Consider the following 23,430-nt stretch of genomic DNA (forward strand, 5'->3'; position numbering starts at 1 on the left):
CATTGCTCGAGAAAACTTGTTGTGCTTTGGCTTGGGCTGCTCGCCGACTAAGACAGTATATGTTGAATCACACCACTTTATTGATTTCTAAGATGGATACTATCAAATATATAATGGTACTAATTTGAACAATAAGATGATTATCGAACTCTACACGCAGTTCAAAATAAAACACCATAACTCTTCTCCGTACCGGCCAAAGATGAATGGCGCCGTAGAAGCTGCCAATAAGAATATTAAGAAGATCATACAAAATATGACAGTAACATACAAAGACTGGCATGAGATGTTACCATTTGCTCTTCATGGTTATCACACTTCAGTCTGAACCTCGACAGGGGCAACGCCTTTCTCTTTAGTCTACGGAATGGAAGCCGTCTTACCAGTGGAAGTTCAGAATTATGAAAGATGCAGGCTTAGAGGAAGATGAATGGATTCAGACTCGACTCGATCAGATAAATTTGATTGATGAAAAGAGACTCGTGGCTGTTTCTCATGGACAGATATTTCAGAAGCGCATGACCCAGGCGTTTAATAAGAAAGTCAAAAGACAGGTATATCAAATTGGCGACTTGGTAATAAAGCGTATCATTCTACCACAAGGTGATTCTAGAGGCAAATGGACTCCCACATACGAAGGGCCGTTTGTAGTTAAGAAGGTATTCTCTGGTGGAGCCATGATGCTTGCTACAATGGATGGCGAAGACTTCCCGCATCCCGTGAACGCAGACATAGTTAAAAAATACTACGCATAAAAAAGACCCGCTAGGTCAACGTCTCTAGGCAAAACTAAGGGCATCCCGGCGAACCAAAAGGGTTCGGGCAAAAATTAGGGATAAACATATAAAAATGTACACCCGGCAAGTCGAAAACCTGAAAAGGCGGCTTGGGCAAAAAAAGGGTATCCTGGTGAACTGAAAACCTGAAGAGGCGGTCCAGGCAAAAATTAGGGATTAAAGCGTATGACTTTGTCCCGTTCTCAGTCAGCTTCACCCAAGCCAAAGGGACTGAACAAGCCAATCACTTCTATCCGACAGTAGGAGATGAGATGCTTGAAGACATAATGACAGTAGCAGAATTAGAATCAATAGGACTTTTTCTTCATAGCTTTTTCTTTGTTTTCTCGACAATTTCCTCTTACTGGGATTTTTGTCTCTTTGTACTCAAATTTCCTATTTATAGGCCCTCTTTCAAAATCAATACAATTTTATTTCCAAAAAGATGCTTTTGTTTTACTTTCTCTGTTTTGTTTGCGTAAACGTCCATTGATTTAATTTGAATTAATATATGCATTTGAATATGATCGATGTTTATCAAAAATACATGCATAAAACAGAAATAGCAATTACTAAAAGACTTCAGGATCGAGGAGAAGGTCTAACCATGCTTTCCAATGAATCCGGTCGCTAATGTTATTCCCCAGCAAAACCAGTTAGTTCCCAGAAGAAATTGGCATTACTAGACAGACTGGTCATCTCAGATATCCCCCAGCCAGGTCCTGTTGAATATTTCTACCATCAGACAGAAATCAAGTATCCCCCAGCTTAGAAAGGGTCATCAATACAAATATCTCCAACCAGAATATTGAGGATTTATTTTCCCCTGGAAAAACTTTTCAGACGCATAATCCATTCATTACATCATTTCACAGCATACGCATGCGTACAATGTTCGCATTTATTTTCGGAAGCATAAAACATCTCATGCATCATGACATGGCATAAAGCTAACTTTATTTTTCAGGTTAATTATCCTCCTGATACAATCAAAATAAAGATCCATTCAGACGGACATCTTTATCGATTACATTCAAGATTCAAATACATCTTTCGGATATAATCCATATAAACATTCATTCGGATAAGTACTCTGATATCCTCCTATTGGTGGCATCTTTAAGCCCATCCCAGACATTTATGGCAAATACGACACATACAAATGTTATCAGATATGGCCTAACGTACGGTTCATTCTGATTCAGCCCAACATATGATTCCTTCAACTAGTCCAATACGGTCTAGCGTACGACCCATTTGGATGTTCATTTCCTCAGATACTACCCAGCGTACGGTACATTCCGAGGTGTAGTCTAGCGTACGACTACTTTTTGCCGTATACAGCCTAACATATGGCTCATTCCGCAACTCAGATACGATCTAACGTACGATCCATTCTGATCTTCATTCCTCAGATACTACCCAGCGTACGGTACATTCCTAGGTGTAGTCTAGCGTACGACTACTTTTTGCCGTATACAACCTAACATATGGCTCATTCCGCAACTCAGATACGATCTAACGTATGATGCATTCTGACCCTTTTCTCAAATACAGCATAATAGACGGCTCATTCTGCAACTCAGATACGATCTAGCGTACGATCCATTCTGATCTTTCATCCCCAGCGAAGTCACCCGCCTAATGGATAACTCATTCTGCTACTCGGATACAATCTCGCGTACGATCCATTCTGATCTTTACCTCTCCAGAGGCAGCCTAATAGACGGTTCATTCTGCAATTCAGATACGATCTAGCGTATGGTTCATTCTGATCCTTTATCCCCAGCAGCATATGATCCATTCCGATCTTTCATCATCAAACTTCCCGGATGGCATCTCTAAGCCCATCTCCATCAGGACTAACTTCTAATTAGCAAGCGCAAATTTTTGGGCATTCTAAGTGTTCAATAATCTTCCACCTCCAGACCACGAATGACGTACATACCATTCTAACTCTCTCGGTTCAAGAATATTGAACAGGGGCAGCTGTCATACCCAAAAATTTGCCCGTTAATCTTGCAAGACATTTTTCAAGGCACTCCAACTCATTGTTCAAGACATTGATCTTAAAGGAACAAAGACCCAGCACACAGGTGGCCAAATCCAGAAAATGGCTTAGAATGGCTTGCTCGCCAGGCGAGCAAAATCCTTCGCCTAGCGAACCCTTCGCTACACCACTCGCCTAGCGAAGCTTGCGAATACCAAAAATTTTGGGCTTCATTCTGAGCCCATTAAGTCACAAAAAATCATTATAAAAACCACAACTTCAGTCAGAAGGAGGGAGACAGACGGACGGAGACAGAGAGGAGGAACAGCAAACCCTGGAGGCTAACCCAGAGAATTCAGAGCAACCCTAAAGGAAACCCTGAAGGAAACTCATCTGCACAAAGGTTACCTCCGCCCAACTCAATCCGGCACCAACCCTAAGAGTGATCTGCCAATTCAACGTTGCAATTCAATTGCCAACAGGTTTGCATTATCACTACCGCTTTATGCTTCCAATTTACATGTGGTATTATGATTGAATTTATAAATATATCTTAGTTTTTGCATATGGATTTAAATACGTATGGATATCTTGAATGTTTAACCATAAAATTTCTGTAATGGATGCCATAGGGTGTGGAGCTTGCTGAAATCGTACTATTCTTAAATTCAAAACCCGCAGCCGTTCGCTAGCACATCGCTAAGCGAACATGTAGCGAGGGTTCGCCAGGCCCTCGCTAGGCGAGGCAGCAGCGAACATGACAGTCGCTGATTTTTCTATTCTGATTGTTGCTAATCTGACATGTTTTATTGCAACCATGCATGGTTTACCTGACATTATTACTGTTGTGATTCCTTTTGTTTCGGTGCAACTCCCGATTGCACCCTGATTTGGTATTCTGACCTGTTTGCTAAATATTGTAAGGGCTCACATACTCCTGGAAAAGGTAGCTTGCTAGGTATTCCACTTTATTTGTGGGATACCCCTGTGGAGATTCATCCTAATTACCTAATTGATTATAATGTGGAGATTCATCCTAATTACCTAATTGATTATAATATGGAGATTCATCCTAATTACCTAATTGATTATAAAATATTGCCTTTGAATATGTGATCTTGGACTTCTTTTTGTTGCCTTACGGTATTACGGTATTACGGTATTACGGTCATGTCCCACGAATGTGGGGATGCACTTAGCAAAGACCCTTCGGTTAAATCATCATGTCCCTATAAGATAAATCATATTCCCTCGGATGTTGCCTGCGAATATATGATTTTTGTCCCTCGATGACCCGTCGTTGTAGCCTACGGTTAAGTGATGATCGTCCCTTCGAATGCTAAGGTATCCTTACAAATGTTGCCTTCAATGACCAATCGATGACCCTACGATGTCCCTTTTACATCCAAAGGATAAAACTACTTACTTCCGAATAGTAAGGACAATTTTACCCTCATAAGGATAGGAAATGCCCATAAAGACCTTGGGTAGGTATAACTCTTAAATGCTGACTCACAACCTAAAACATTTTTCATACATCACACTTTGCGAAACATCTACTAGAAAATCACCACTTGGTATACATTCATACTAGAATCATTGCCAAGTTATATTTTTCTAAATAGCTTTCAAAATTAAACGAGATAAATACTTTGTATACATTCATACAAGAATCATTACAAAGCTAAACTCTCTTTTCAAAACATTTTCTAAGCAGTTCACAAACACTTTTTCAGACAAGAAAAATATAAGTGATCCAGCAATTAAGAGCCCATGGATAACCATGGATACAAAGGGTGCTAACACCTTCCCTTTGTATAATGTACCTCCCGAACCCAAAATCTAATTAAGGTCTTTCCTGTTCTTTTCCACCTTTCCTTATTGGATAAAAGAAAAGTCGGTGGCGACTCTTGCTATCCGCGACATTTGCTTTCCAAAGCAAAAACACAAAAGTCAGTTCACCGTATAACAGCGAGCAATGATTTCTGAAACAATCAAGCACGTTAGAAACCGACACCTGCAAAATAGAAGACAAGTTATTATGATTGATGCATGAATGCAATGTCTATCCATATGAGGAACACTCTGTCTTTCGATCCTGGCTTCATCGAGACAGATAATAATCCGGCAGCAATATTCTGATATTAATCATCTGATTTTGCCATACAGAGCAGAGAATTATGATTTAGCAAATATGTCACCCAACCACGTGTGTGTGTAATACCCCAAAATTTACCCTTCATTTTTCCTGGAAGCATACTGTTGCACCCCAAAATTTGCCCTCTATTTTTAACTCTAACCAATTTTTTGTTTCACATTCATTTGCATCATCTTCATAGCATAACATTTTTTTCTGTCTTAATATTAGCCGGAATAATTTCTCGGAATTTACAAACAGACTGGTCAAATTAACTTTTTAACTGTGCCTAAAATTAGTCAACGAAAAAATGTCAAGTTTAAGTTTGCAAATGTCGGTAACATTAATCTGCGGTTCACGTGGTTTAATTTGACATGCTAAAAATATTTTTACGACTATTTTTGGTCATATGTTGATCAGTCTGAGCAGTTTAAACGGTCATAATTTTTATTTCAAAATCCGACCAAACGCTGTATTTTTCCGAGTCATTTATTTCGCGCTGATTATTTTGACGTGTTCATTTTATTTTTTCGAGCATTTTGGTGCCCGACTTTTATTTTTTTTGAGTCTATTTATTTTTATATTGGGTCTAGAATAAATAAATAGGTTAATTAGTTTTTATTTTAATTTTAACTATTTTAATTATTTAACTTTATTCAGTTCTTAATTTAATATTGGGTTTCAAAATAAACTTAGGCCCATTATCATTAACCTAATTTGTTCCTATATATATTTACTAGCATGACTGATAGAGAGAGGCCAAAAAGACAGAACAAAAAAGAGAAACTGAGAGTGGCTGATCTATACTATCGTACACACAGTTTGGTAATAGTTTATATATGATATATACTTTATCTATTTTGTTGATATATTTGTTACTGTGTTTCAAATACATGTTCATATATGTAACTAGTGTGTTAAATATATATATATATATATATATATATATATATATATATATATATATATATATATATATATATATATATATATTATGTTATAATTTGATTATGTTTTCGGATCGGATCGTGTCAATACGCCGTTTTCACATATACGTGTATGAGGCGTGACATTTGTGTTATCCGATCCAGTTGCGATGATCGCAATTTTGCGCTAGCAACGCCGTTGTTTTTTTTAATTCATTTTTTTTATATATATACATATATTTAGATCTGCACATTTTTTTTCATAACTAACTACCCTGATTTTTCCTAAACCCTGACAATTTCGCCACAAACTCTAAATTTCAAACCTAAAACTTTAACCGTGTTGTTTCCTATAAACCATAAACCTTTTCTTAAACCTTAACAAACCTTATTATTATTTCCTATTTTCGCTCATATTTATGTTATTCATACACTGTAACTGCTTCGCCCTTGTAATATTTTAAGTTTTAACTTGTAATATTTTCAGTTTTACTTTTCGCCATCTTTATTATGTAACTGCACCAAAGCGTTGTAATAATTAGGATTTTATTTTCTGCCATTTATTTTCTGCCATTTTATTTTTCTGCCATTTATTTTTCTGCCATTTAAATTCCTACCATTGATCCTATATTAACTGCGTGGTTTAGTAATGTAGGGCGTGAAAACCTACTAAATTAATTATTTAATATTTTTCTTTAACCTTTATATTTTTTGTAAATAAATAATAAATACTAACTATTTTAATAACTTTTTTTTTATTACTTACTTATAATAATAAATCCTTATATATTTTGTAAATAAAATCTAATTGACCATTTTTCTAATTGAATAATAATAATAAATCTATTAATCTAATAATTTGATATTTTCTATAACCTTTATTTATTTTGTAAATAACTAACTTAATATTTTTCATATAACTCTTTTATTTTATAATTTGTACATTAATATATTTTAAATTGTTTTATTATTACTAATTTATTTTAAACTCGTATTTTTCTAATAACTTCTAAAAAAATCTAACTTGTTTAACCTAAAATAATTTCTTTTAAAATTCTAACCTTTTTATTATCACTTTATTATTATTGTTATTTTATTATTGCTTTATTACCATTGTTTATTTATTATTTTATTATTATTTGCTTTTATCTATTCTATTTTTGCTTCATTATTTTCCTTATTTTAATTTTGTTTTATTTTAATTTTGTTTTATTTCTGATGCTGACTTGACTCCTGCCAAAAGAAACCATAACAGAGCTTTACATATCTCCATTGAATGTAGGGGCACTACCTTGACTCATGTGTTGATAGACAATGGCTCTTCATTGAATGTACTTCCCAAAGAGGTTCTGAACAAGCTCAGTCCTGAAGATGCTGTGTTAAGACCAAGTAATATAGTGGTGAGAGCCTTTGATGGTTCAAGAAGAGTGGTGCATGGAGAAATAGATCTCCCGATCAAAGTAGGCTCTCAAGTCTTCGATTATACCTTCTATGTAATGGATATTCGTCCTACGTACTCTTGTTTGCTTGGCCGCCCCTGGATCCACGGGGCAGGTGCTGTGACCTCCACTCTACATCAGAAGCTGAGATATCCAGTGAAGGGAAAGATCGTAACTGTTTATGGAGAGGAAGAATATATGGTCAGTCATGTGAATACATTTAAGTATGTTGAAGTGGAAGGTGAACATGTTGAGACTCCTTGCCAGACATTTGAAGTAGTTCCTTGGGTCGTTCCCGCTACTGAAGCTCCTCCTGTGGTTAAAAGAATTCCTGTGGTTACCAGAGTACCTCCTACAATGGCTTCCCTCAAAGATGCTAGAGCTGTGGTTGAAGAAGGTGGTTGTACTATTTGGGGCCAGCTTCCCGACATTCCTTACAAGTCTGACAAGTTTGGTTTGGGTTTCACTGCAGAGTCCCAGAAGGCTGTTCGTCGTGCTCGTGCTGTTCGTATCACCAATCAAGGGAACATGAAAGATCAAATCAATGTTGTGGGTGACTATAATGAAGACTACAATCTGGATAACTGGATTTTTCCTACTGTGGGTGATGGGCTCAACAATTGGAAGACTGAAGACGTTATTCCTATCTCCTTTAGTCAGGAGTAAATACTATTACTGCGTTGTTATTTTTAAACCTTGTGCCTTACCCGGGGCACAATGGTATGCTTATTTCGGGATGTCATTTCATTTGCATACTTCATTCAATAAAAATCAATGGACGTTTCGTTTTCGTAAATATTGGGCTCTTTGTTTTTCTTTTATTTTATTTTCATCAGCTATGTGTTCTTACACACACCCACATCACTAAAATGCAGATCCTCATCCACTCTGGATCCTGTTGATAACAGTTCTACTATTGCCAATTATAATTTCGAGAATCCGATCTATCAAGCTGAAGATGGAAAGGATGAAGATTGTGAAGTACCTGTAGAGCTTGCTAGGTTATTACAACAAGAAGAGAAAGTTACACAGCCGCATGAGGAATCAATCGAGGTTGTAAATCTGGGTACTGAAGTAGACAAGAAAGAAGTCAAAATAGGAGCAGGCTTGGAAAACAGTGTCAAAGAAAGATTGAGTCGGATGTTACGTGACTATGTAGAGGTTTTCGCTGGAAAAATCAAGAGATGATATGGAATGATGAATGTCAAGAAGCTTTTGACAAAATCAAGAAGTATCTCCAAGAACCTATAAATCTGATGCCACCAGTTGAAGGAAGACCTCTAATCATGTATTTGACCGTGTTAGAAAATTCAATAGGGTGTGTGTTGGGGCAACATAACAAGTCTGGTCGAAAAGAGCATGCAATATACTACCTTAGCAAAAGGTACCGACTGTGAAACAAGATACTCCCAGCTCGAGAAAGCTTGCTATGCTTTGGCTTAGGCTGCTTGCCGACTAAGACAGTATATGTTGAATCATACCACTTTATTGATTTCTAAGATGGATCTTATCAAATATACATCTGAGAAGCCTGCTCTCTCCGGAAGAACAACAAGATGATTGCTGAACTCTGCACGCAGTTCAAAATAAAACACCATAACTCTTCTCCGTACCGGCCAAAGATGAATGGCGCCGTGGAGGCTGATAATAAGAATATTAAGAAGATCATACAAAAGATGACAGTAACATACAAAGACTGGCATGAGATGTTACCCTTTGCTCTTCATGGTTATCGTACTACAATACGTACTTCAACAGGGGCGACCCCATTCTCCTTAGTCTATGGTATGGAAGCAGTTCTGCCCATTGAAGTTCAGATCCCTTCCTTAAGAATCATGAAGGATGCAGGCTTGGATGAAGATGAGTGGATTCAGACTCGACTCGACCAGATAAATTTGATTGATGAGAAGAGGTTGGCAGCTGTTTGTCATGGTCAGATGTACCAGAAACGGATGATCAAAGCTTTCAATAAGAAGGTTAAGCCAAAGGTATATCAGGCTGGTGACTTGGTAATCAAGCGTATCATACTACCACAGGGTGATCCTAGGGGCAAGTGGACTCCTACATATGAAGGACCATTTGTGGTCAAAAGAGTATTCTCAGGAGGTGCCATGATGCTTACTACTATGGATGGTGAAGACTTTCCACAGCCTGTAAACACAGACATAGTTAAAAAAATACTACGCATAAAAAGAGACCCGCTAGGTTGACTGGCCTAGGCAAAAATAAGGGCATCCCGGCAAACCAAAAGGGTTCGGGCAAAAATTAGGGATATATATAAAAAAAATGTACACCTGGCAAGTCGAAAACCTGAAAAGGCGGCTTGGGCAAAAAAGGGTATCCCGGTGGATTGAAAACCTGAAAGGGCAATCCAGGCAAAAGTTAGGGATTAAAGCGTATGACTATGTCTCGTTTGGATCACTCATGTAACTTCAACTGATGGTGCTACCTAAATCAAGTTCAAACAGATAAAGATCAATCCAATCGTTTCTGTCTCAACAGCAGAAGATGAGATATTTGAAGATATTGGCAATAGTAGAATTGAAACTCAATAGGATCATTTTTCACATAGCTGTTTTCTTTATTTTATAAAAAAATTACGACGAATTCCTCTTACTAGGATTTCTGTCTCCTTGTCCAAACTTGCCTATGTATAGGTCACTTTGTGATATAAATAAAATTTCATCTTTGAATCCAGATTTACTTTTACTCTATTTACATAAGTGAAAACGTCCATTGGTTGTGTTTGAATGTATGTATGCTTTTGAATACGATTGATGTCCACCAGAAATGCATAAAATGCAGTAATAGTATTTACTAAGGACGAACGAGGGTAGTAGTTCAACGAAGCTTCGCCGGTTCATCCCCACTACAAATCCCCAGTAGAGCAAATCTATCTTTATAGATACTTCGAATTACGTCTCCCCTTGAATTTATGTCCATCTCTTTTATCCTCAGTCGGGATACTCAGGAACTTATTCCTTCAATAGAAGTACGACGAAAGAATACGGGAAGTGACAAATACTATACTATCAAACAAGACGGGAACGAGTTCCTCATACTCTTCAGCAACGAATCGGGATTTATTTTCCCTAGCCAGCAGTTGTTATACAAAGATATCCGGATGCTTCAGGCCGCATGATTCATACATACATCACTTACATCATACCATAGCATATCCATAAGTGCATAATACATTTACTTAGATGCACCATGCCATGCATGCATACATATTGCATAAAATAACCTTTTCCTTGCAAGATGGTTATATACAGATAAAATACTATCAACAATTCACAACAGGTCAGAAACGATCTATACGAAGATCTAGTGCTGATACTTAATCATTACTCAAGGTGTCCTTGGATAGTAGGCAAACGGTCTATACGAAGATCTATTCCCTAGTCCAGGATGTTTTCAGAAGAGTTAATCCTGATACTCTTTTGTCCTCGGATAGTAGGCAAACGGTCTATACGAAGGTCTATTCCCTAGTCCATGATATTTTCAGGAGATTTCATCCTGATATTCTTTTGTTCTTGGATAGTAGGCAAACGGTCTATACGAAGATCTATTCCCTAGTCCGGGATATTTTCAGAAGATTTAATCCTGATATTCTTTTGTTCTTGGATAGTAGGCAAACGGTCTATACGAAGATCTATTCCCTAATCCAGGATATTTCCAGAAGAGATAATCATCACGAAGATTTATTTCTACTGGTCTATTCAACAATTCAAAACAGTTCAAAGACGATCTATACGAAGGTCTAGTGCTGGTACTTAATTCAGAAAGAAATCGCCACGAAGATTTGGTTCTGACACTTAAATTAAAAGTATGTTCTTAGATACGATTTAGAGACGGCCTATACGAAGACCTAGTACTGATATCCAGTATCAACATCAAGATATTATCACCTCCTGATATTATGGATGGCATCTATAAGCCCATCTCCAGTTCTTCCAAGTGGCATCTTCAAGCCCACTTAAGCATGTACAACTAGTCATCAGTGTTACTTTACGCACCGGCGAGTGCAAATTTTTTGGCTTTTGTGTTCAATCCCCTTCAACCTTCCAAGTCACGAATGGCACACAGGCCAATCTAACTCCTCAGGTTTCAGAAAATTGAACAGGGGCAGCTGTTGCACCCTAAAATTTGCCCTCTATTTTTAACTCTAACCAATTTTTTGTTTCACATTCATTTGCATCATCTTCATAGCATAACATTTTTTTCTGTCTTAATATTAGCCGGAATAATTTCTCGGAATTTACAAACAGACTGGTCAAATTAACTTTTTAACTGTGCCTAAAATTAGTCAACGAAAAAATGTCAAGTTTAAGTTTGCAAATGTCGGTAACATTAATCTGCGGTTCACGTGGTTTAATTTGACATGCTAAAAATATTTTTACGACTATTTTTGGTCATATGTTGATCAGTCTGAGCAGTTTAAACGGTCATAATTTTTATTTCAAAATCCGACCAAACGTTGTATTTTTCCGAGTCATTTATTTCGCGCTGATTATTTTGACGTGTTCATTTTATTTTTTCGAGCATTTTGGTGCCCGACTTTTATTTTTTTTGAGTCTATTTATTTTTATATTGGGTCTAGAATAAATAAATAGGTTAATTAGTTTTTATTTTAATTTTAACTATTTTAATTATTTAACTTTATTCAGTTTTTAATTTAATATTGGGTTTCAAAATAAACTTAGGCCCATTATCATTAACCTAATTTGTTCCTATATATATTTACTAGCATGACTGATAGAGAGAGGCCAAAAAGACAGAACAAAAAAGAGAAACTGAGAGTGGCTGATCTATACTATCGTACACACAGTTTGGTAATAGTTTATATATGATATATACTTTATCTATTTTGTTGATATATTTGTTACTGTGTTTCAAATACATGTTCATATATGTAACTAGTGTGTTAAATATATATATATATATATATATATATATATATATATATATATATATATATATATATATATATATTTCTATTTTATGTTATAATTTGATTATGTTTTCGGATCGGATCGTGTCAATACGCCGTTTTCACATATACGTGTATGAGGCGTGACATTTGTGTTATCCGATCCAGTTGCGATGATCGCAATTTTGCGCTAGCAACGCCGTTGTTTTTTTTAATTCATTTTTTATATATATATATATATATTTAGATCTGCACATTTTTTTTCATAACTAACTACCCTGATTTTTCCTAAACCCTGACAATTTCGCCACAAACTCTAAATTTCAAACCTAAAACTTTAACCGTGTTGTTTCCTCTAAACCATAAACCTTTTCTTAAACCTTAACAAACCTTATTATTATTTCCTATTTTCGCTCATATTTATGTTATTCATACACTGTTACTGCTTCGCCCTTGTAATATTTTAAGTTTTAACTTGTAATATTTTCAGTTTTACTTTTCGCCATCTTTATTATGTAACTGCACCAAAGCGTTGTAATAATTAGATTTTATTTTCTGCCATTTATTTTCTGCCATTTTATTTTTCTGCCATTTATTTTTCTGCCATTTAAATTCCTGCCATTGATCCTATATTAACTGAGTGGTTTAGTAACGTAGGGCGTGAAAACCTACTAAATTAATTATTTAATATTTTTCTATAACCTTTATATTTTTTGTAAATAAATAATAAATATTAAATATTTTAATAACTTTTTTTTTATTACTTACTTATAATAATAAATCCTTATATATTTTTTAAATAAAATCTAATTGACCATTTTTTTAATTGAATAATAATAATAAACCTATTAATCTAATAATTTGATATTTTCTATAACCTTTATTTATTTTGTAAATAACTAACTTAATATTTTTTATATAACTCTTTTATTTTATAATTTGTACATTAATATATTTTAAATTCTTTTATTATTACTAATTTATTTTAAACTCGTATTTTTCTAATAACTTCTAAAAAAATCTAACTTGTTTAACCTAAAATAATTTCTTTTAAAATTCTAACCTTTTTATTATCACTTTATTATTATTGTTATTTTATTATTGCTTTATTACCATTGTTTATTTATTATTTTATTATTATTTGCTTTTATCTATTCTATTTTTGCTTCATTATTTTCCTTATTTTAATTTTGTTTTATTTATAATATTAGGAACAAATGTATAGGTTGTAAATTTATTCTTTCTCGCCTGATTATTATGTATTTGTCCCATAGCCATGTAATAGTTTAGGAATTTATTTTTCTTGCTTTTATTTTTGTAAATATTTATTGCGTGGTTAGTAATTTAGGGAGTGCAAAAAACTAACTGTAAATAATTGAACTTAGAAAATTAAATTCAAGACAAATATCTGAAAAATAACACCCACACACGTAAGTCGATCTTTGATCGCCATCTGTACTTCCTAGGGTATTCCTCTTGGTTGCCTTCTTTAAATGGTCAAGTCCCTCGAAAATAGGGGTGTCTTAAGCAAAGTCCCTTCAAACAGAAAAATCATCAAGTTCCTATAAACTTAAAAGATCAAGTCCCTACGAGGTTGCCTACGATATAATGATCTTGTCCCTTCGGTAAATATGATGATAGTCCCTACGAGTTGCTAAAGACACCCCTTATGTTGCCTTCATTGACCATACGATGACCCTACGCCCGTCCCTTGAACACATCCAAGGTAATGACTACCTATTCCTTAATAATAGGGACAGTCTTACCATTGAAAGAATATACGAGAACACGAAAGACTTAATCTAGGGTAGGTATCTCATAGTTACTTGCTCACACTTTTCAAAATTACTTCTACACCTCACAATTTCTAAACTAGGCTTTGTATACACCCATACGAGGGCCATTACAAAGTACTTAAAGAAATTTTTCTAATCACACACTACACTCTTGCAAACAAACAAAGTGAGCTAAGTAACTAAGAGCCCATGGATAACCATGGATATAAAGGGTGCTAATACCTTCCCTTTGTATAACCTACCCCCCGAACTCAAAATCTTTTTAAGGTCTTTCCTGTTCTTTTATGTCTTTTCCTTTTGGATAAAATAAAAGTCGGTGGCGACTCTTGCTATCCGCAACATTTAACTAAAGTCAGTTCTCCCACCGTGTTACACATACGCTTTACACCTCATGCATGCATTCATCTTTAGGTCATTTAATATTAGATACATTGCATTTCATCATGTCAATCAGAATTAGATCCAAGAAGCTTTATTTATTAAAAAAAACGAAAAAAAAAATGAAATTAAATAAATAAATAAATAAATAAAAATAATAATAAATAAATAAATAAAATATAACAAAAAATTTTGGACTTGGGTCTCTCTCATTTGAGCCCACAAAGTCATGAAATTCAGTCTATAAATACCAAGGCTTCACTTGAGAAAAAGGGAGAGAAACAAAATACTCTAGGGTTTCCTTGAAACAAAACCCTGGACAAAACCTGGAGAGAAACCTGACAGAGAACTCAAAGCAGCCTCCAAACCCTGAAGGGAACTCAACTGCACAGAATCACCTCTGCCTCACATAAACCCTAAAGATTGTTTTGTAAACCTCACGGGTGCCACTCAATTTCAATCAAGCTCTCCAATCAGGTTTGCCCTTATTCCCATTACCTTTATGCTCTTAATTTGGATCATCTGAATGTTTGAGGTATGATGGATTAATTTCATTAGGTTTTTGCCCACGGGTCATAATTATGTATGAATGTATAAATAATGCCTTGAATGCTTAATCGTTTAATTTCTGAAGTGTATGCCACAGGGTTTGAGGTTTCTGAAACCATATTATTATCCATGAAAAAAATGCTTATCGTGTTTCACTAACCCTTTTGTTGAGTTTTTGTGAGGGCTCACATGACTTTTGCAGGGATAACTTGCGTGGTTTTCCACTTTATTTGTGGGATACCCCCTGGAGGTTTCATTCCGATTACCTGTACTTACTCACTTTCTTTGATGGTGTTTAGCTTGGAAGGATCCATGGGTTTCCCATTCCTCTAACTGCTGTTACTTCAGATCTTTATCCGCGTGGTACTTTTACATTTTTCCCGCATTTTACTGCTTTCCTAGCTGGAAGACCTCGATAGGAGGCAATGTTTTTGTGTGTTTTTTTTACAGGTTCCTTCGTCAAGGACTGCCTTTTTGCATGAGTTCACCAAACCCTAACCCTTCATTGATTTTTCTTCTCCTAAACACACGTTTACTCCTTCTACTACAGGTGAGTAAGTCTCCAAAGGTCGAGCATCCGGTAGATTGCGTAGTAACGTCGTTCGCCCAAAACCCACTCCATAACCCCGTAGTTAGCCGAACTACGGCTTGCTCTGATTCTCATTCCAGATGAGATACATACGCATAAGACGCGATGTCTTAGCGAGCACACATCCCCCCAACCCATAGGTCAGCCGAGCTACGAAGACTCTGATTCTCATATTCAGATGAGATACGTATGCAGTGGATGCGACATCCGCGCGAGTCATTTTCATTTAACCTTTTTTTTTGGTAAACAGCACAAGATAAACTCACACCCTTTAGACAAGAACTACAAAAGTGGATCCCGTAGAGTACTACGGATGCGTAGGGGTGCTAATACCTTCCCTTCGCATAACCGACTCCCGAACCCAAGATTTGGTTGCGAGACCCCGTCTTGTCCTTTCCTTTTTCAGGTTTACTTCGAGCGTTTCCTTTCCCTCCTTTGGGATGAATAACGCACGGTGGCGACTCTTCTGTCATTTTCTTTCGCCGGTTGTTTTTTCGCACACTGTATTTTTCAGGTTGCGACAGCTGGCGACTATGCTGGGGATTGAACCCAGAATCTCTGGTTATCAGGTGGAATGAAGATTGTCAAAGGGCTTTCGAGAAGATAAAAGAGTATTTGCAGAATCCTCCTATCCTTATGCCTCCAGTCCCAGGGAAGCCGCTGATTATGTACTTGACAGTACTTGACAATTCTATGGGTTGTGTTCTCGGTCAACACGACGAGACAGGTAGGAAAGAACATGCCATCTACTACTTGAGTAAGAAGTTCACAGATTGCGAGTCGAGATACTCAATGCTTGAGAAGACATGTTGTGCACTTGCATGGGCTGCTAAGCGATTGAGACAATACATGCTGTCTCACACAACCCTACTGATCTCCAAGATGGATCCAGTCAAATACATATTCGAGAAGCCAGCTCTCACCGGAAGGGTGGCTCGTTGGCAAATGGTACTAACAGAGTACGATATCCAGTATACATCCCAGAAAGCCGTCAAAGGGAGTATTCTGTCAGACTATCTTGCTCAGCAGCCGATTGATGATTATGAGCCGATGAAGTTTGATTTTCCAGATGAAGACATCATGTTCCTCAAGATGAAAGACTGTGAAGAGCCAGTTGTTGAGGAGGGACCTGATCCAAACGAAAAGTGGACTTTGTTGTTTGATGGGGTTGTCAATGCTAGAGGAAGTGGAATTGGCGCTGTCATTACTACTCCGAAAGGTGCCCACATGCCTTTCACCGCTCGTTTGACTTTTGAGTGCACAAATAATGAAGCTGAGTACGAGGCCTGTATCTTGGGTATTGAGCAAGCCATTGATCTGAGAATCAAGACTCTGGACATCTTCGGAGATTCAGCTCTGGTGATCAATCAAGTGAATGGTGATTGGAATACTCTCCAGCCCACTCTGGTCCCCTACAGAGATTACACGAGAAGACTGTTGACTTTCTTCACAACAGTAAAATTATATCATATACCTCGTGATGAGAACCAGATGGCAGACGCACTTGCTACTCTATCCTCCATGATCAAGGTAATTCGTTGGAACCATGCTCTCAGGATCGATGTGATGCGCCTTGATAGGGCCGCGTATGTGTTTGTTGCTGAACTGGTAGTTGATGACAAGCCCTGGTATCACGATATCAAGTGCTTTCTGAAGAATCAAGAGTACCCTGCAGGGGCATCCAACAATGACAGAAAGACTTTGAGAAGATTGGCAGGCAGTTTCTTCTTGAACAAAGACGATGTGCTGTATAAGAGGAACTTCGACATGGTTTTGCTCAGATGCGTGGACATACACGAGGCGGACATGTTAATGCAGGAAGTTCATGAAGGTTCCTTCGGTACTCATGCCGACGGACATGCAATGGCTAAGAAATTGTTGAGAGCGGGTTATTATTGGATGACCATGGAATCAGATTGCTTCAAATATGCTCGGAAGTGTCATAAATGCCAGATTTATGCTGATAAGGTGCATGTGCCGCCAAATCCTCTGAATGTGATGACTTCGCCGTGGCCGTTTGCTATGTGGGGCATTGACATGATTGGAAAGATTGAGCCGACTGCTTCCAATGGGCATCGCTTCATCCTTGTTACCATCGACTATTTCACCAAGTGGGTCGAAGCAGCGTCGTTCGCAAATGTCACCAGGCATGTGGTTGCCCGTTTATCAAGAAAGAAATCATTTGTCGCTATGGGATTCCCGAAAGAATCATTACTGATAATGGTTCTAATCTCAACAACAAAATGATGAAGGAGTTGTGTCAGAACTTCAACATTCAGCATCACAATTCTTCCCCTTACCGCCCTAAGATGAACGGCGCTATAGAGGCGGCAAATAAGAACATAAAGAAGATTGTGCAGAAGATGGTCGTCACGTACAGAGATTGGCATGAGATGCTACCCTTCGCCTTGCATGGGTACCGTACTTCAGTACATACGTCGATTGGGGCAACCCCTTACTCCCTGGTGGATGGTATGGAAGCAGTCCTACCTGTTGAAGTGGAGATTCCTTCTCTAAGAGTCCTGTTGGATGTCAAGTTAGATGAAGCTGAATGGATTCGGACAAGGTTCAATGAGTTGAGTCTTATCGAAGAGAAGCGAATGACAGCCATTTGTCATTGGCAGTTGTATCAGAGTCGGATGAAGAGAGCCTTTGATCAGAAAGTGCGTCCTCGATGCTTCCAGGTCAGAGATTTAGTGTTGAAAAGGATCCTTCCTCCTCAGACAGATCACAGGGGCAAGTGGACTCCTAACTATGATGGACCGTATATTGTCACCAAGGTTTTTGATGGTGGGGCCTTAATGCTTGCAACTATGGATGGTGAAAACTTCACTTCCCCTGTGAACTCAGACGCAGTTAAAAAATACTTCACATAAAATAGACTCGCTGGACAGCAAAAAGAATAGTACAGGCAAAAATGGGCATCCCGACGAACCAAGAAAATGAAAAGGTTCGGGCAAAAATTAGGGATTAAAAATGAAAAGATCGTACACCCGGTAAGTTGAAAACCTGAAAAGGCAACTTAGGCAAAAATGGGTATCCCGGTGGATTGAAAACCCAAAAAGGGCGATCCAGGCAAAAGTTAGGGATTAAGCGAATGACTGCGTTCTGAGTTAGTTCTGAATCTCATCTCATGTCGATGACTGGAAATTTTCGAAAGGTAGCAAACAATCCAATCACCTTTTCAGAAGGCTGATCATCTGGAGGATCTTGAAGACGGGCAAGTCATAGCAGAATTGGAACCCAATAGAAATCCATTTCACATTGCCATTAGATTAATTTCTGTTTTTATCTTTTGTGCGATTACCTCTTTCCAGGGATTGCTTCCTGATGTAAATTCCTATTCAGAGGCCGTTCAATCAATAAAATCATGTTATTCAGTATATCTCTGTTTTCATTTTCATTTTACTGTTTTGTTTGCAAAAATGACGTCCGAATTGTTGATAAACATTGCATCGTGACACATAAGGGCTTTACAGGTACATGCTTAATAAACATTTAAAATTGCTGTAAATTTCAAGTGCTTTGGATCGTCTATTCATAACAGATACCCTCGGGGCATTTCCTTAAAATCCCCTGCAGATGATCGTGAATATCTTCCCCAGTGAAGTCGTCAACAGACGAATTCGGTGTCTTATCCCTGCAGAGTTGATCAGAGTGTTGGATTCTTCAATCCCCAGCAGGTTCTCACCACTGTACTTCCCCAAGCGTTTGTTTCAGGACATACACTCCCCAGTAGAGTTGACAGTGTCAGACTATATATCCCCAGCGGAATTGACAGTGCCAGACTGTATCTTCCCAACAGAAGTGGCTGCTCCTTAGAGTTCGAGGCCAAATCGATAATCCCAATGCCAGATCCATGGTTTCTTTCCTTGGAGCAGAACCTCGGTACCGTATCAGTGTTTGCTTCCCCTGCTGAGTCATCTCTCGCAGATCGTGATTGCCAAAACCACTATCGCTTTCCCCAACAGTAGGTTTTCAGTGTCGTTCTCTCCCCAGTCTGAATCTCGGCATTTCGTCATTGCTAGAACACCGTGTGGCGGGTCATTTCCCCACATAATTCTTTGCGCTGTGCATCTCCAGCAGCCTTGCCAGGGTCCAGAAGATGGTGATCATTTCCCCAGCAGATCCCCTTGCCTCAGCTTGGCATTCTGCCCAGCATTTCGCATCCCTGCATGTAGATCATATTGCATTGCATCCTTCCAAATCGCGTAGCATTTCCATTTTCATGGAGCATTACGCCATTGAAAAATTCAAACATACGCATGTAAGCATAAAACATTCTCGGTATCCCAAGGTATAAGCTAGAAGTTGTTTCCAGTACTCAGACTGAAGATTGTTCATGACTTACCTTTGTTATCCCCAGCAAGTGTCATTGGCCCATGCGCCGCCTCTATTACCATTCCCTATTTCTGCCGATGCTGACAGGCATGAAGTTTCCGGTATTCAGACCGAAGTGGCGTTCAGGCCAGTTTTCCGATGTTCAGATCGAAGAAGTTTCCGACGTTCAGGTCGATGCAACTTGTGGCGTTCAGGCCAGTTTTCCGATGTTCAGATCGAAGAAGTTTCCGACGTTCAGGTCGATGCAACTTGTGGCGTTCAGGCCAGTTTTCCGATGTTCAGATCGAAGAAGTTTCTGACATTCAGGTCGATGCAACTTGTGGCATTCAGGCCAATTTTCTGATGTTCAGATCGAAGAAGTTTCCGACGTTCAGGTCGATGCAACTTGTGGCATTCATGCCAAGTTTCCGGTATTCAAACCGAAGTGGCGTTCAGGCCAGTTTTCCGATGTTCAGATCGAAGAAGTTTCCGACGTTCAGGTCGATGCAACTTGTGGCATTCAGGCCAATTTTCCGATGTTCAGATCGAAGAAGTTTCCGACGTTCAGGTCGACGCAACTTGTGGCATTCAGGCCAGCCTCTCGGTGTTCAGATCGATATTAATAATCTCATATCTCCTGATGTTCAGATCGAAGTCATTTCCAGTATTCAGACTGATGAGCGGCATTCAGGCCATGGTTATTTCTGTGTTACCATTTATTTTGGTATCCAAGTTAACATTCTTTTTCGGTATTCAGACTGACTCTCACCGTACCAGACGGATTCTTCTTTCAAGACCACCTCTTTGCCGATTCTGACAGGCATTGTTACTTCACTTCACTTCAGTGCAAATTTTTGGGCTTTTATTGTATTCAATCCCTTGATACCTCGAAAGCACGAAAGCCGCTGCTATCTTCTTTCCAGGTCTCCAGTTGATTGAATAGGGGCAGCTGTAATACCCCAAAATTTACCCGTCATTTTTCCTGGAAGCATACGCTTTACACCTCATGCATGCATTCATTTTTAGGTCATTTAACATTAGATACATTGCATTTCATCATGTCAATCAGAATTAGATCCAAGAAGCTTTATTTAAAAATAAAAAATCAAAAAAATAAATAAATAAATAAATAAAAATAATAATAAATAAATAAATAAAATATAACAAAAAATTTTGGACTTGGGTCTCTCTCATTTGAGCCCACAAAGTCATGAAATTCAGTCTATAAATACCAAGGCTTCACTTGAGAAAAAGGGAGAGAAGCAAAATACTCTAGGGTTTTCTTGAAACAAAACCCTGGACAAAACCTGGAGAGAAACCTGACAGAGAACTCAAAGCAGCCTCCAAACCCTGAAGGGAACTCAACTGCACAGAATCACCTCTGCCTCACATAAACCCTAAAGATTGTTTTGTAAACCTCACGGGTGCCACTCAATTTCAATCAAGCTCTCCAATCAGGTTTGCCCTTATTCCCATTACCTTTATGCTCTTAATTTGGATCATCTGAATGTTTGAGGTATGATGGATTAATTTCATTAGGTTTTTGCCCACGGGTCATAATTATGTATGAATGTATAAATAATGCCTTGAATGCTTAATCGTTTAATTTCTGAAGTGTATGCCACAGGGTTTGAGGTTTCTGAAACCATATTGTTATCCATGAAAAAAATGCTTATCATGTTTCACTAACCCTTTTGTTGAGTTTTTGTGAGGGCTCACATGACTTTTGCAGGGATAACTTGCGTGGTTTTCCACTTTATTTGTGGGATACCCCCTGGAGGTTTCATTCCGATTACCTGTACTGACTCACTTTCTTTGATGGTGTTTAGCTTGGAAGGATCCCTGGGTTTCCCATTCCTCTAACTGTTGTTACTTCAGATCTTTATCCGCGTGGTACTTTTACATTTTTCCCGCATTTTACTGCTTTCCTAGCTGGAAGACCTCGATAGGAGGCAATGTTTTTGTGTGTTTTTTTTACAGGTTCCTTCGTCAAGGAATGCCTTTTTGCATGAGTTCACCAAACCCTAACCCTTCATTGATTTTTCTTCTCCTAAACACACGTTTACTCCTTCTACTACAGGTGAGTAAGTCTCCAAAGGTCGAGCATCCGGTAGATTGCGTAGTAACGTCGTTCGCCCAAAACCCACTCCATAACCCCGTAGTTAGCCAAACTACGGCTTGCTCTGATTCTCATTCCAGATGAGATACATACGCATAAGACGCGATGTCTTACCGAGCACACATCCCCCCAACCCATAGGTCAGCCGAGCTACGAAGACTCTGATTCTCATATTCAGATGAGATACGTATGCAGTGGATGTGACATCCGCGCGAGTCATTTTAATTTAACCTTTTATTTTTTTTTTGGTAAACAGCACAAGATAAACTCACACCCTTTAGATAAGAACTACAAAAGTGGATCCCGTAGAGTACTACGGATGCGTAGTGGTGTTAATACCTTCCCTTCGCATAACCGTCTCCCGAACCCAAGATTTGGTTGCGAGACCCCGTCTTGTCCTTTCCTTTTTCAGGTTTACTTCGAGCGTTTCCTTTCCCTCCTTTGGGATGAATAACGCACGGTGGCGACTCTTCTGTCATTTTCTTTCGCCGGTTGTTTTTTCGCACACATGAGGTTTTCCTCGAAGCAAATCCCTATTTTAGGTTATTTACTCTTAGCTAACACTAACTGCTTTATGTTATTTTCATTTAGCCATCAGGGTTCCACCTAAGAAACCCATCATCAGAAGACCAGTCGAATCAATGACTGAGGGAGGTAGCAAGCCTACAAAGGTATACTTTTGCCTTCTCTTTTCTTTTTGCTTTGGTTATGTTTAATGATGCTGACATTCCAATTATTAATTTAGGCTGCTCGAAAACCTCCTCTAAGTTCCATCAAAATCCAAAAACCCGCAGAAACCCCCGTCATAATAAAATCTGATGAAGAGGATCTGTCGTCGGTGCTCGACCTAACTTCCATGAAGAGTAAGCAACAACCGAAGGTCACCGACACTTTGAGCCAGCCTCCAGCAAAACTCCTGAAGAAAAAGCTTTCTGCACTTGCTATCCAAGAGCCTACTCCTGAAGAAATGGCAAAGATAGCAGTGGCCCAAAGTGAGAGTGATAACTCCAGCCCTGGGGTTGAAGGTGACAAGGTAAAATAAATTTCACTCTGCCTTACATAGTTTATTTACTATCTTTCACCACTCATTATTTCGATTGTGTTGATTTAAGGGTGGCGTAAGTACCGTCGTTCGAACCAAAGCCACAACTTCCTCTGCGCCAGCTTCTATAGCGGATGCCTTAAATAGTCTTGGCGAATCCACTTATCGACCATCATCTGAAAAAAGCTTCATGAGTGAGATTAACCAACCTCCTTCTAGTGGCCTTGATACTTCACCACCAAAGACTGCTACTCAAGACTCCCACGCTAGCGACTCTGATCATGAAATCGCTTCGATCGAAGAAGATAGGGCTGGAGTGAACCAATATCCCATGGTGGTGGATGAATTAGTTGAAGATGGAAACGATTCATAGAACGTTGAAGGAACAGTCAATCCCTAGGAGGAAGGTGGCAACGTCGAAGATATGGTGATGGAG

This window comes from Lathyrus oleraceus, chromosome 4, assembly GCF_024323335.1.
Source record: "Lathyrus oleraceus cultivar Zhongwan6 chromosome 4, CAAS_Psat_ZW6_1.0, whole genome shotgun sequence".
NCBI classification, from domain to species: Eukaryota; Viridiplantae; Streptophyta; class Magnoliopsida; order Fabales; family Fabaceae; genus Lathyrus; species Lathyrus oleraceus.